Consider the following 16,074-nt stretch of genomic DNA (forward strand, 5'->3'; position numbering starts at 1 on the left):
ACGAGTGTATGGTGCCTGCTGTCATAGAAGTTCGTGAAGGAAGAGCATTTTATAAAAATGAAAACAGATTTAGAAGTTTACCAAAGATGTTACGGGGGAGAAAGGAATATTTACATCGCTTTCTTAGAGATACACACTTCTTGATGAATTCTGTAGGATTTCTGTGCTTGGAACGTTTTTCCTTGTTTTTATTTACCTTTCAGTCAGCTTGAATGTTGTTTCCTCAGGTAGGTCTTTTAGGCTTGCCCTGTCTGAAGTCACTCTGCTCTTGGTGATTCTCTGACTCACCTCACTATGTCTTTCATAAGAATGATTTTTTTGTTTATTAGTCTATCTATTGATAGATCTCTCTTCTGCCTCCTTCATCAGAACATAGTCTCTCTCCAGCTGCAGGAACAGTGTCTGTCTCGGTTTCTACAGGATCCCCAGCTGTCTCCATCCCATTACTCAACAAGTATTTTCTGAATAAATTTAATGAACAAATACGAGAATGTATATTAAAAGATGAATGTCTTAATTTAGCTTTCATTTGCAGTTTTATGACCTATCCCATTAGACAGCTTAGATGAAATGAGTATTTTATGTAAAGAAATTTTTGATAAGTTTCTGCCCCTAAAGTTTTGAGACAATCAGTAGTCTCAAATCCAAGAATCCACAAGAATGATAATGAATGCTAACATGTCTCTGGGCTTTGAACTCTATAAATCATCTTCTTGATTATGATTTTATTTTATCCATTGATCCTGGGTGAAATATACATTATCAAATTATTGAGGATTTGGCAAAGAATATTTTGCTCATTACAGAGTTTTGGGGCATAATTCCTGGAAATTTGCCATTTTGTTTTAAATTTTAATTTGTAGATCATCACATATTTCAGTTGCCTGTCATAAACCCAAAAATATAGTGCAAATATGGGGGTCCAAATGCCTGCATTCAAATCCAGTCTGAGTCCTTACTACTGGTTAATTCCTTATTCAAGTTACCAATTTCTTTAAGTTTTTTTCCTCTTCAGGCAAGTGGCAAAATAAGAATGCCCATCTCATGGAGTTACTAGGAGAATATGGTAAATATAAAATACCACCATGTCTTTCAAATTGTAATCATTTTATGAATTTTAGCCATGACCAAAACCAATATAACCATATCAGTTGTATAAAATGTTATAATCTTGCCATGCCATGAAATCAGTGACTATTATGACTTTGAATTTTTCTACTTTGAAATATTAGTCAGTATTGCTTTTCAAAATATAGTTTTCCAGGTGCTTGAATAGCTCAGCCAGTTAAGCCTCCAACTCTTGATTTCAGCTCAGGTGATGATCTCAGGGCTGTGAGATCAAGCCCCACATTGGACTCCACACTTAACGTGGAGTCTGCTTGAGATTCTGTCTCTCCAATTCCCTTTGCCCCTTGCCTCTCTCAGGGGTACACATGAACGTTCTCTCTCAGTCTCTCTAAAATTATATATATACATATGTATTTAAAATACCATAGTTTTCTTGAGTGTTTATAGAAATAGTTGAATTATTTTATATCGGCTGGCCATCCCTTTAAAAAAACTGAATGCAGCAGAAATATAGCATGAAGATATTTCTGTCTAATATTATCCTAAGAGGTAGAAATAGGAGCAACAATAATAGCCAACACTTAGGTAGCACTTAGTAAGTCCCAGGCCCTGTTCCAAGTGCTTTTCTTATTGACTTCCTTAATCCTTGAATCATCCTCCTAAATGTTATTATTTATGTGCATTTTAAACATGAGGAAAATGATGTGCCTATTTGGTAGCTTAACCGAGACCATACAACTAGTAAGTGATAGAACTACAATTTGAACCAATGTTGGTCTGACTCAGGAGTTGATAATACAAAATATCAAATCTTCTTATTTCAAAATTGTACTCCGAATGTCTGAATTAACATGGTGAGGTCCAGTTTCCAGCTTAATTCCAAGTCACTAACATATTAATCTTCCCAAAGCATACCTCTAGTTACATTGCGTGTGTATTCAGAATATATTTCTGGGGACGCCTGGGTGGCTCAGTGGGTTAAAGCCTCTGCCTTCGGCTCAGGTCATGATTTCAGGGTCCTGGGATCGAGCCCTGAATCGGGCTCTCTGCTCAGCAGGGAACCTGCTTCCCTTCCTCTCGCTCTGCCTGCCTCTCTGCCTACTTGTGATCTCTGTCTGTCAAATGAATAAATAAAATCTTAAAAAAAAAATATATATATATATATATATTCCTGGACTAAACGTTCATACCCCTGAGACTGAAACTATAGCCTGATGGTCTGATCCCCCTTTGCAATCAGTGTAACAATCTAAGTTAGGGGGCCCCTTGAATACCCTCTAACACTCTCTTCATTTTCTTTCTGTCATGCTGTTTAGTGTAAATATAATACTAAACGTGATTTAATTTGGATATATTCAGAAGACCATACATAAATAAACTTGTAGATTAGAAAAAGTATTTTCTAAACTATTTACTTCATACTTGGTTCAGAAAATGTGACTACCATGTTCATAACCAAGGTAATTTCTAAAACAAATATAGTTGTCAGGAGAATGTAATTTACCCACCCAAAAAATGGTGACTGATAATAAACACCATAAAAGATAGCTAGTTTGTGGTTGTGTGTAGAATCATCTTTACTTTTTGTGTACCTATGCCTTCTTCTGACCAAGGCCACCTGAACATGTGGATCACTAGTTAATCACCTCTGAGACTCTGTTCCATTAATCACAATCCGTTGGCAAGTTCAACTGCTCTCCTGGCTCTTCCCCCTTGATCTGTCAGATCCAGGTAGTCCATACTCAGCAACACCTAGTGACTTCATATCTCACCTAGAATAAAATCTAAAGCCTTCATGTGGCCTTGGAGACTTTTTGTCACATCAACAATCTTGTCTCTGTCACCCTGCCTGTTATTTATTTCACCCTAGCCGTATCTATCATTCACTGAACAAATGTTTACTGAGTTCCTATTATGGGCCAACAACTATCTTTGGAGTTTGGGGTGCACAAAAGAAAAAACAACAATCCCTTCTCCTTTGGTGCTTACATTCTTGTAAGGGAGACAGACAATAAATAAATGTAATGTATAAGTAAACCCTAAAAATATTAGATGGTGACAATACTGTATAGAAAGAAATCATTGCTGAGCAGGGAAACAGGTGGAAGTATTCAAGAGCCAGATAAGAGTGGGTCTCATGGTAGGTAAGATCCAGGAAAGCACTTGAAGATGGTTAGGACTTAGACAAGCAGGTATGCAGAGGAAGAGCTGGTTGGGGTCAGAGACTGCAGGCGGGGCCTCACTGTGTTCTCACAGAATTCTCTTAGATCAACAACATCAGTGGCATTTTCATGGCATTTTGTCCAGAGAAGAACATGAGCATATTTCTAACAAATGAGAACCAACCTGATTTACTATATTAGGAATATATAAAGAGGAGAGGTCATGGCTTTCATTCCTGTGGACAATTTCCCCTTCTTTTCTTGACAGGCATATGCCTAGTCCTTCCAAGTTTCGATCCTCACAAGAACCTGCTGGAATCATACCTTCCAGACTTCCATTTTCACTGTGGGTGAAATAGATGGGTATTTCAGATGGGTATTTCAGATGTAAAAGATGGGTATTTCAGATGTAAAAAGATGGGTATTTCAGATGTAAAAATTTACATCTGAAATGTAATAGATGGGTATTTCAGATGTAAAAATTTCACTGTGGGACACCTGGGTGTCTAAGTGGGTTAAGCGTTCAACTCTTGATTTTGACTCAGGTCATGATCTCAGGGTTGTGAAATCAAGCCCCACACTGTGCTGGGCTTGGAGCTTGCTTAAGATTCTTTCTCTGCCCCTTCCCCACCCACCCCTCTGTCCTCTCTCTCTCTCTCTCCCTTTCTTTAAAAAACAAAATAAAATAAAAATTTACTGCAAGGTGATTGCAGCAGAAAATCCAGGTGGATGTGTGGATGTGTCTTCTCTTCCTCTTCTGAGCCCCTCTTACCACCACTGGAGATCACTCCCCTTCCCCTCCTGTGCTTCCATTCACTTGCCCAATAGCTGACTTTTTCATTTCTTTTTTTTTCTCCACATTAGTCACTTTGGTTACTCCTTCTATAATTTATCAGCAAGGTTTCTTAGAGGCAGCTGCAGAACCTAACTAGAGCTGATTTAGTGAAAAACCAAATGTATTACCAATTTATGAGTTCACAGAACATCTGGGAGGGCCAGAGTTCCAGGCTTGGAGGATACACAGCCTGAAGTCATGCTCCAAATCAGGCTGCAGAGCTAGGGTGGCAAGCGCAACCTTGCCACTGAATGCCAAGTGCATCGTGGCCACAAGCCCAAAACACTAATGGGCCTGGGTCCTCAGGAACTTGATCCTGCAAAAATCACAGTTGCTGCCACAGAACACTTGCGCAGTCTACACTTCTTTAGATCACTAACGCTTGATGCGAAGCTTGGGTTGGTTGATCTGACTGATAAAGTCTTTTCTTCATAGTAACATCCTCATTCAAGGGTGGCAAAGAAAGCAAGAATCTGGCACTTTTTGATTTGATGGTAGGCAAGCTTCTGTTCAAACATGGCGTTCAAACATTGCACTGACCAAACTAATAAAATCAGTATGCGTATGTATATACCTTCACATATGTATGTAAGTATAGGAAATAAGCATATTCTATTACTATATAAATGTATTTTCATAATACATTTATAGTATAAATATAATACATTAATAGTTTTTTATAAATATAAACACATTCATAAATATAACTATGTACCCTTATATCTGTATATCTGTGTACATACACACATGCATCCCTTACCTGTTCCCAGGTGAGGTGACCCCTTGCTAACAGAGTCCACGCCAGCAGACAAAGTGCAGTTAAGGCTTCTCACCATTCTCACGAAACTTCATGCTTGTATAAACTATGAATTTTAAAAAATGGAACAATAATTAACTGATACACCTTTGTATTGACCAAAGACAAATGCTCATCTTCTTTATTCTGTTTATTGAAAAAGTCACAAACTTAGACATTATATGTGTTTTGATAAAGAAAGGGAAGGGTTTTTTTTCTGAAGCTCCTTTTCCTCCTATAGGGTTTTATCTATTCTCAATATATTGTACCCATAGAACTGTGAATGTTGTACCCATAGAACTGTTCTAAGAAGAAAATTAAGTTCCTCATATTTTTACTTTAACATTAAACCACGTATTATGCCATATTTGGTTTTTTTAAGTATTTGCATTTTAATTTAAGTGTCATTCCATTAACCTGCCATGATGGTTTACTTCTCTCCCCTTTTTTATTTTACTTAAGGTATAGGAATATATATTTAGATGCTTCTTGCATTTTTAGAATCATTATACTTTGTATTTTCAAGATAACTACTAAAGGACTGCTGGATCACAAAAGATTAACCAACCCAGCATAAATACTCATATTTATGAGCAACTGAGCAAAAGCAATCTCAGGCATTAACATTTGGGTCCTGTTTAGACTATTATAAAACAATTTTCCTTTCTAATTCTGGACTCCCATGGTGAATGTCTGCCCACCAGGAGAGGGTCATTTTATCTTAAAAACAAAACAAAAATGCAGTTGAAGTTTTTAGCTGGTTATATTGGCCCTTCCAACCTATTTTTTTTAATGTAAGGGAGCATTAACACCTTTTTCATGCAGTTTTACTATGTGTTTATTTAAAGGAAAAAGTTAATAGAATTTTATGTTAATGTACAAGGAACCAGATTATTATTTTTTTATTTTTGCTAGAGAGAGAAACAGCACAGGCAGGGGGAGCAGCAGGCAGAGGGAGAAGCAGACTCCCTGCTGAGCAGAGAGCCCAATGTGGGACTCCATCAGGACCCTGGGATCATGATCTGAGCCAAAGGCAGCTGACTAACTGTCTGAGCCATCTAGCTGTCCCTACAAGGAGCCAGATTAGTTAATAGAAATGCATCTATGTAGAAATGATCCCTATTTTATATAAAGTTATCATTTGTGCATCATAAAAGGTACATTACCAAATTTCCATTGGATTTAAGTCAGGAACTTGATTCATGAGTTCAATCAGGCCACTCACTAACAGTGTGACTGTATACAGGAGAAAATTTACTCATTGCCAACCATTGTTTTTGGTTCCCTTGTGTTCTGGTTTGGCAGCAATCCTGACTGGAGCCATACTGACATTGACACTGTCCGAGTGGCCAGATGCTATTACACGGTGACATTGACTTACATGGCTACACTCACCACACATTGGTGAGAAAAGAGTCTGTCTCTGCTCCCAATTATAAACAAGGATAAAAACTAGCAGAGTGAGAAATGAAGTTCGGAACATATGGTGACGTCCTAGGCAAAGTCCATGTTGTTTGTATTATTTTAATTAGTTTGTATTATTTTTAACTAGTTTTACTTCCTTGCATTTAAACATTTTCATTTATTCTTGAAATCCTACCTATAGTTACTTCTTACCTATATTATAATTTGTATACGACTTCCCTCCACTTGAATATGTGTCAATACCATCTTGCCAACCAATAACAACATTCTTGGAGGACTCCATCCTGGCGTATCAAAGACCTGAGTCCCTCCAGCTAACTGAAGAAGCTCACTTCCTTATCCCCTCTGCAACCTGCCAGGGCTTGGTGGCTGATAGCCAAAGTTGCATCTGTGATAGATTCCTAGTCCTCTGTGGCCCAAAATATTGAGAAAAGTGATCAAATAGATGAGCAAAGGACACTTTGATGGATTCATGAACAGAGGAAAATTATTAAAAAATTTCTTTCCTGGGCACCTGGGTGGTTCAGTGGGTTAAAGCCTCTGCCTTCGGCTCAGGTCGTGATCTCAGGATCCTGGAATCGAGCCCCACATCGGGCTCTCTGCTCAGCAGGGAGTCTGCTTCCTCCTCTCTCTCTCTCTGCCTGCCTCTCTGCCTACTTGTGATCTCTGTCTATCAAATAAATAAACAAAATCTTAAAAAAAAAATTCTCTCCACTCCCACTGGTTGCTTGTCATTATGAACTCAACATGGAGGTTTTGGAGGCTATAATATTATACAGGAAATTTCTTGCATAGCCTTGTTTTCCTTTGCTAGTCCAGCTTTTTAAATACTGAAAGGGCCCAGCAAACATTCAGTTATGCTGGAGCTTCTCACAAACTACTTTTCATTCATCAGCCTTGAAGATCATACATCGATTACCTAAGGAAGAATTTATTAATGCAGAACATTCCATCTGGAACTGTTCCATTCCACTCTAAATATAGAATTTTCTTATCTTCTTTTTCCTTTGACCTTACAGACAAGATGGTGTCCCTTTAGAATGCACAACTTGTTACTCTCCAATCCACTACCTGAGCCATGAAGGCCAGTGTGAGACGTGCCCTTAAGATTTCTATCCCATGAGAGATTTCCCAGGTGCCTATGTTTCCACCAGCATTTTTTTGCCTTTCATACCTGATGTGTGTCTTCTGATACAACTCGGGAAATTATGTGTGAAGTCTTTTACTGCCTCGCTTCAATAAACTAAGAGAGATCCCTCGGATAGCTATAGATCATTTGATATCCTGTTCAAATTTACAAGCTTGGAGACAGGTCCTGTGGTGCTCCTCATTTTATTAAGTCTTCTGTTATCTCACTCAGTGGGCACTGTTCATCTGCTTTATTTATCCTCTACATTTTTCATTCTGACATGGCTCTTTTTTCAGCATGTTCTGTCAGGTAATAATTCAGGCATTTTGATAATCTTTCTTCCCCTTTAGAAAATACTTAGGTAAAGGCCTTGAGGTTGGGTTGACGTGTCTCCAGAGAACACCTAAAAATTCAGAATCATTAGGTAGAGTTAATAAATAAAGGGTATTTCTAGGTCAAAGTATATTTAACATTTTATTATCTGCCTATTGTTGTCTTCTGGAGGCAATCTCTCTCCCTCATGTTTATTATCAATTGGACTATGTCCTTTATTCCTTGAAAAAGTCACTGTAATTATAAAGCAGGCTTCATTTCATATTCCAATAAATAGAGAAACCAATAACCTCTTTTCAATATATGAAAGAAATATTTCTGAAAATAGCACAAAGTATTATTTTTTCAGAGGAGAATCTTATATGGATGACTTGGTGTAATGACCTTAAACTTTTCTCGAAATGATAGAATGGGATTTGGGATATTATTATACATGTATGTCTTGGAAGAAAGGGTGGGGTGGAGGGTCAGTCTGTGGGTTATCAACTCCTGATCTTCCATCAGTAATAATAACCTGTTCTAAGCAACATTGCATTCCTTGGTGCCTTTCTTTTCTTTTTTTTCCTTTTTTAAGATTTTATTTATTTATTTTAGAGAGAAAGCATGAGCAGCAGGGAGGAGCCGAGAGAGAGGGATAAGCAGACTCCCCACAGAGTATGGAGCCCGACGTGGGGCTTAATCTCACGACTCTGAGAATATGACCTGAGCTGAGATCAAGAGTCAGATGCTTAAGTGACTAAGCCTCCCAGGGGCCCCTCCTTGCTATCTTTCTCAGTCCATTGCTATCACTACCTCCTTCAAAGAGACTCAGTCTATGGTTATAAACGCCAAACTGAAGTCACCGAGCAGAGGTTACTTCTAAAAGGTTAGTGCTTATATTGTTTCAACTGATGTCAGCCCAAGTGCCTTGAACTGGTTATCAACCCCAGAGGAAGATTCTAAGAGCTTCTGCCCATTGCAGCTTGGTACCAGAGTCTTTAGGAAAAACACAGTGCAGTGTAGCCCTGCAAGGAAGAACACTTCCTTTTCATAGAGAAGAGACAGCAAACTCAGCTTCAGGAGTGGGTGTTGGTCCCCCAGCTTACCCCTCTTATGCCTCAGTGGAAAGGACGCTATGCCCTCTCCCCTTGGAAGGACAGATAGAAGAGTGGGGTTGGCCAGATGCCATAAGATGCACACACTTTAAGCCGAGACAAGGGGGCATTCACTGCACCTGAGACAAGGAGGGATAGTCCCACACAAGGCAGTAAGACCAGCACAGGCCTTGTGGGCTCTATATTTCCCAGTGATCAGCGCTCCAGACCCAAGGCCCTTTTTTAGGCAGCTGAGTTGGAGTCCAAAGACCAGATGCAAAAGGCTGGCTTTCCCCATGATAGGAACATGCTTTTTTAATAATAAAATTTCATCTTAAATCCCTCAGATGACAAAAAGTCATGTCTACCCCTAGAAAAATCAGAAGAACCAGAGCTGGAAGTTCCAAAATCACTGAGGGTTTGAAGGAAGCTGGGGCTGTAAGGGGAGAGTGAACTGTGGTTTGCCAGCCTCTAGTGATGCCCAGAAATCCCCCAGTGCTCACATTCCCACAATCTGTGGGCAGTCTCTCAGCTGCTTCTTTGGTTTCTCATCTGTATCCACTACCAATGCCTTAAACTGCCTGTTTGTTCATTTTTTTTAAAGCCTTCCATTTAATTTTACATCTGTCCTTCCTATTCATTTAAGTGGTATTTGTCTTGTATAAAGAAATTGGGTTAGGACATGACCTATATAGAGGAGTTAGCATGTCTTATAAAGATATAGTTTTAAACCAAACAACCTAAATAAAGAGAAAAGGCACACATGTTCCTGGACAGAAAGGTTTAATGTCATGAAAATGCCAACCCTTTTCAAGTCAATATATATTTAATCAATTTTAGTGAGAATTCCAATGGATTTGGGGTGGGGAGAACTAACTAAATGACTTAAATATTTTTTTATTTAAAATATAAATAAAAAAATGTAAATAAAAAGAAAAATTAGTGGAAATATAAATTAGTAAGACTAGATTTGTCCTACCAGATATTAAAATGTATTATAAAGCTTCTATAACAAAAGTTGGTACAGGAAAAACAACAGATGAGCACAACCCTTATTTATTTACCTTTTACCAACAAGCAAACTCATGATATTTTCTTTCAAGACTAAAAAAAAAAAATTATAGGAAGAAAACCATTTTTAAAATTCTGTTTCACATTCTTTAGGCAATAGTTTAAACTATCAACATTTGTGGGGCCCCTGGGTGGCTCAATTGCTTGAGATCTGACTTTTGATTTAAGTTGAGGTCAGGATCTCACCTTCACAGGGTTAGAGCCACACATCAGGCTCTATGCTGGCCATGAAGCCATTTGGGATTCTCTCTCTCCCTCTGTGCCTACCCCCACATCATGCTCTCTCTTTCTCACTCGCTCTTTTAAAAAGCTATCAACATTTGCAATGAATTAATAGTCTAGAAACCTGCAGTCACTGGAGAGACTATACCTATCAAGAATTTATAGGAAACTGCAGTGAGCTAAAAACACCTAACTTCGTAGCTACCATGTACTTCATAATCTTTCATCTACTCTCATCTCGCTCTTTTCTATTAATTTAATATCTTACAGAGTTTTGTTTTACAAAGTTTTACAGAGTTTTGTCTCACAGAACATGTACAGTAAGGTACATGTGGTACATGTGCAAGAAAGAAAGACCCAAAGACTTTTTTTTTTCCTCAAAGAAATATTGGAGAGATAACATAGAATACTGATTTTTAAATCAAATTTTTGCAGGGTCTCAGTGCAATAAGCTTACCGTTTACTTGGTATGGGAGTACAAGCCTTGTATTTTCAAGAAAGGTAGAAATATCTTATCTTTTGCATATGTTTTCTCAATTCTGGAGCTTTTCTGCATGGACCTCCCTCTCTAGTTCTCTCTTCATATTCCAAAGGTTTCTGAGATAACTGAATGAGGCAATGGGATAGAACTGACCTCAAGGGAGCTCTTCTACATTTTCTTTAATTCATTATCTTTTTCTTTTCTTTTTCGTGTGTGTGTGTGTGTGTATGTGTGTGTAAATCATATTTATTCCCTAATGATTTTATGAGCCTCAATAAACTCCCATTCTATATCTTTAGATGCCATAAATCCAGATTCACCCCCTACTACATGGACAAGGATCTGAGCTTTCTCCCAGACGGAGGAGAAAGAGGCAAGAAGGTAGGAGAGGAAAAGGGGAGGAGGAAGGACTAGAGATTGGAAGACTGTCATGGGGAGATAGGTCCTTAACTCAGATCTCTCACACAAGGGAACCCCTGATTTGTTTCTCAGGCCCCACTACCCACTGACCTTTCTCCATCACTCTCTCTCTTCTTAAAAGTAAAACAGCCTTTCCCTTTCTCAACACACTCTTGACTCTCCTTTATTCCTTTCACATCTGCTCCAAAATTCATTTAAACTTAAATTTTTTTTTTTTTTTCCTGTTTACAGACATTTGGCTGTGGTGTGCTCGTGTCCTACTGATATCAGTGGGGCCTGGTCTTGTGGCTCATACTACCTGAAAAGGTCTAGCCCCAAATACAATCCACCACATTAGGGAAAATCTGGGTCTTGCTTTGCAAAATAATTAAGTGCCTCAAAATTTGCTTCTTGCTTAAACAACTTCACTCTGTAACCTTGTTTACTCACTAATTCTTTTCATCATTTCTTCTTTCCATCCTTGCTACCCTTTGTTTCTCAGTTCTGGTCTATGCCTGTCCTAGGCCTTTCTCTCACTGTCTCTCAGTCCTCAGGAATAGAGGGAGGTACATATTTGGGGATGGGAAAGGTCATTGGAATCTTTATCCAAAATTAAAAATTAATTTTCCTTTCCAATAACCAGGGGTCACAATACATCTTTTTAAATGTAGAAAGTGATTGCTTTTCCCATTTGGGAGACAGGCCAACAAACAAATCTTCATCTCACTAAAAATTTCCAGAAATCTGTAACTAGCACATTCTTACTACCTGTTACTGTTATAGGGTCATCTGATATATAAAACCTGTTATAAATAGTATTATCTATTTCAGGACATTTTATCCACTCTTACTCGCTCTATTTGAGATGTGCTAACTTTTCCCAGTGAATATAGGTTTCTCCTGGGAAGACAACAGCAATTTTGTAAAATAAGAAAATACTGCTGGAATCAATTAGAGGCTAAAAATTGAATTTTCGAACATTGTTTATCCTATGAAGTTTTTAAAATTCCTGAAGTGAAGGATTAGATGTAAGATACTTCCTTCCCTCTCTGGAATATTGTAAATTATTTATTAGTTCTCTTTAGCTTTGTCTCTTTTCTCTAAAAACTGATTTTTTGCCCCAAGGAGCTTATCTTGAGGTCCCTGGTCAAGAAAACATGCCAGAAAGCTAGTTTCTTGCCCTTATTTTCTGTCAGCAATTGATGTCAGTGCTTTATGATTTTCGAGTAGAAGTTTTAGAACTGTGATATTCCTTTCAAAGCTGTTATATAATTTCCCTAAATAAGACGAAAGTAAATGCTAGCTTTGATTTTTCTTTTTAAACAAATTATTATAAAATTTGGGAAGCAAATGTCTTGGTCACACTTTGGTGGGAATCGTTGCTCAAGGTTATGACATCAGTTCCTTTATTTTTCAACCTCTGCCTCATGTCCTTCTATGCTAGGCTCATTGTCCTTCGTGCGTACTGTGACCTTTTGTACACACCTGAGCTTCAGATAGTTTAAGCAGGCTGCTCCATGACTATGAAAAGGCAGTGGTTTGTGAGGATCCCCCAGCATAGAAAAGCAAACAGAACTGGGAATCCATGCTTTCAAAAGTAACGGAAGAGGCGGTGGAATGTGCAAGGATATATTCTGCATTTCCGTGGGAGCTGACAGTCTGCTCTTCATCATCTTGCCATGGGTCCCTGGGTGGTCAACACACCTGTTTTTCACTGTGGAGGAGCACGGGGCCTCCTCAGTATTCACCCCGCACTTTGCAAGCCCGCCTTCTGATTCAGACTCCTCAGAATTATGTCTTGAAAGTTCTGAATGACTCAGCAAATGCTTACTGCTCACCTCTTTCCTATACAAACAGGGTATTATTTCTCCAAAATTGTTAGTTAAATCTTTATGTAATGTTGTCCCTGGGCTATAGATATAGAATTTTTATATTTTATATACTTAGTCACTTACTGTTTCCAGGTGCACATGAGAGTGTGTGTGTGTGTGTGTGTGTGTGTGTGTGTGTATGTGTAAGGAGAAGGAGCTTGGAAAATTAAGGAACCAGAGGAGCTACAAAGAACAACTGCCTTCAGTGATGCTATTTGAGTCATGTTCCTTTTTTTAAGTCCAAGAAATCATAGTTTTATGATTAAGTTTGGAATTTAAGTTGCTTTTCTCTCTGCCTGGGTGAGTCCCACTCAAGCATGGAGGCTTAGCCAAAAGCCCAGCCGTAGGCAAGTGGGGATGAGCATCCCTGGTGTTTGCCTCCTCTCTTGTGAAGCGAATATTATTGTCATTTATAAAAAGATAGTATTTTGTGTCCTTGTGTCCAAAGTCCTTCAGGGCTGTGTCTTTCTCGTTCCTTTCTTCTCTTTCTTCTCTTAAGGGAAGTGGTGGGTCACGGTAAACCGGGACAGAGATTTGAAGGCAGCTCTGACACATTCAAGCTTGTCTCCTGGGGCACATTATCTCTGAGGCTTGATAGCTGGCAGGTAGTTACGAGGAATCAGTGAAGTAGTCTGAGGTATTTTGGACCTTAGATGGTCTGTAAATTAGTATTACTCTCCTCCTGTCTGTTAGAGCACCTATGCTTGGGCTGGCACATAACAGATAGGAAGCAAATGTTATGTTGAGTGAATTACCAGCTAACATAATAGAATTCCAGTATATAACACATGATTAATATGTATGATTCATTGTGTTGTAACATGCTTGCCACCATGCCTATGGAATCCCTAAACGATCTATATTTTAGCAATGTTTTATTGTTTCTGAATACAAAATCATCCTTTCTTTTGTTTGGTTTCAAATAACCAAGATGTGGTTTGACCTTTATTGCATTTATGCCAAGACTTAAACAGATGGTTTCTGAATTTTACCCCCAGTCACCCATAGCTTCTTCCCTGGTTGTCTTCTGTTCTGGTCCCATTCTCCATTAGGCTCTAGCTCTTTTGATGATTACCTTGGCAATCTTCCAATGGAGCCATCTATTTTTAGAGTCAAAATGCTGGGAGGACAAACCACAGAGGTGCATTGAAATATGCACAGTATGGGTACAGAAACATTTCTAAGAGTTGTAATAAGAAAAGTCTTTAACCTAAAGTTGTTGTTTGAAAGCTTAACGTATTTCCTTTGCTTTTCCTTTGTCTTGTCTCAGAATACTACCTTGTTTGTCCAACATCACACTGGGATGTGAAAACTAAAAATATTTTATCAGAACATCTATTTTCCAAGAGTACTCTGTATCTCTCATACATTTTGTTTAAAAAAAATTAAATAACACAATTCAGTTGATAAAAACAAAGGTTATTTAACACTTCATGAAATGGACAGTCTCCTTTTCGCAAAATGGAGTGGGAGGCAGGAAAGTTTTATACGATAAAGAATAAAGAACAAGGAAGAGACAAATAGAAAATATTGGCTGGAGCCACATTATCAACCTTGTTTAGAGTGAAAAGAAACAAGAAAATAATAAGTATAGAGCCCAGACGTGGCTTGGCATTGGCCAACTGAAGCAATGGGTGTTTCTGGTCAAGTGGAACATTTACAGGGGCGTGAAAGCTATCTGAGTGTCTGATATAGCCCGCTGAGCAGGGGTGCCTTCTTCTTGGACCTAGAAAGTTCTTTCAACAACTTATATATCATATAAGACTTTAAATATTATTTTGAACTCAAAACAAACCTTTGTTTCTGTTATATAATACAAAACACTTTTTGCATTTTATAATTTAATTAGTTTAATAAGGATACTTAATTTTATTTATTTATTTACTTACTTACTTATTTACTTATTTATTAAAGGAGCTCAGAAGCTTCATTATTCTTGGAGTCCAAACTCTTTAGGCTGAAATTATGCCTGTCTTATTATAGGTAGGTCACTTTGGAGTCGTAGAGATCTGATTTTAAACACAAATCCTGGCCCTTGGTAGTCATCTATCCTTGATCAAGTAGAAAAATATTTATTTTCTGTATCCTGTAGCTGCAATAAAACAGGAAAAAAAAAAGAATAGAGAGATTGTCCAATGCAGATTCTCTAAATAGATTTTTATAGAGAAAATAATTTTTTCAATAAAGATTTAAAATCTAAAATGTAGGTCACCGCTGATTTATTTGTAGCTTTCATTTGTGAGAGCCCTCACTTACTGGGGCCATCTTGGTTTTCAAGATAAAAATGAAATTAGTCCTAATCCCTTCCCAGCATTCTAGGAATCCTTGGAGGGAGAAATGGGGGAGGCAGAAGAGGTGGAGGCTTGTATATCATGTAGCTTTCTCTTGACTCCTGGCTTTTGCCTTTGCTGATTTCTCATTTCCTTCTCTCTTTTGCTTTCTGCATGTTTTGCCCCTTTTTAGTATTGTATTGCCTCACTGGACATCACAAGATTTCTATTTCCCTAAGTGTTAACTTAAGGCGATGTTTTAGAAAACTTTTCAAAATATTAAAAATATGGAACAAGGGAAGAGAAAAGTATGTTGCAGCCAGAAACAACTTAAAATTGAGTATTGACATCAAGTTGAATATTGAATATTCCATTCTTAAAAGTCTTGTCTGTCTTGGGGTGCCTGGGTGGTCCAGATGGTTAAGCTTCAGCTCAGGTCAAGATCCTAGGATCCTGGGATACAGTCCCACGTCAGGCTCCCTGCTCAGTGGGGAGCCTGCTTCTGTCTCTCCTTCTGCTGCTCCCCGTGCTTGTGCTCTCTCGCTCTCTGTCAAATAAATAAATAAAATCTAAAGAAAAAAAAAGTCTTATCTGCCATTGCTCTAAAGAATTTTCCTTGGCCTCCTATTGGGTAATCAGTTAGGTGCTGTGTAACTGGGTCCCTTCTCTTCTCTCAGGTCTCTAGGCTTGTCTTACTTACCTTGAAGATTCCAGCAATTCCAAGTTCCTTCTCACTTCCTGTGCAGTGCCAGGGACTCTCCCTTTGTCTCACCAAGGACATTCAGACTGTGTCGTCTGATGCTCATCTCACTTTTGAGTTCTAAGATAGACGTGGGAACAAACATGGAAACGCCAGTATGGTTTGTGTGCTAGGGGACAAACAGATGAAACAGGACCTGCTTTCAGTATTTCTTTTCTGTGTCTGCTTTACTTTGCTTT

At 38.3% G+C, this 16,074-nt stretch overlaps 1 protein-coding gene across 5 annotated transcripts in view; it reads left to right on the forward strand.

The window, feature by feature from the left end:
* LOC116870387 (24-hydroxycholesterol 7-alpha-hydroxylase) overlaps window positions 1-16,074 on the forward strand; it is an 89,405-nt gene that overhangs the window by 36,781 nt on the left and 36,550 nt on the right. The gene's annotated exons all lie outside the window — the stretch shown is intronic.

This window comes from Lontra canadensis, unplaced genomic scaffold, assembly GCF_010015895.1.
Source record: "Lontra canadensis isolate GAN:19392208 unplaced genomic scaffold, GSC_riverotter_1.0 scaffold23, whole genome shotgun sequence".
In the NCBI taxonomy this organism is placed as follows: Eukaryota; Metazoa; Chordata; class Mammalia; order Carnivora; family Mustelidae; genus Lontra; species Lontra canadensis.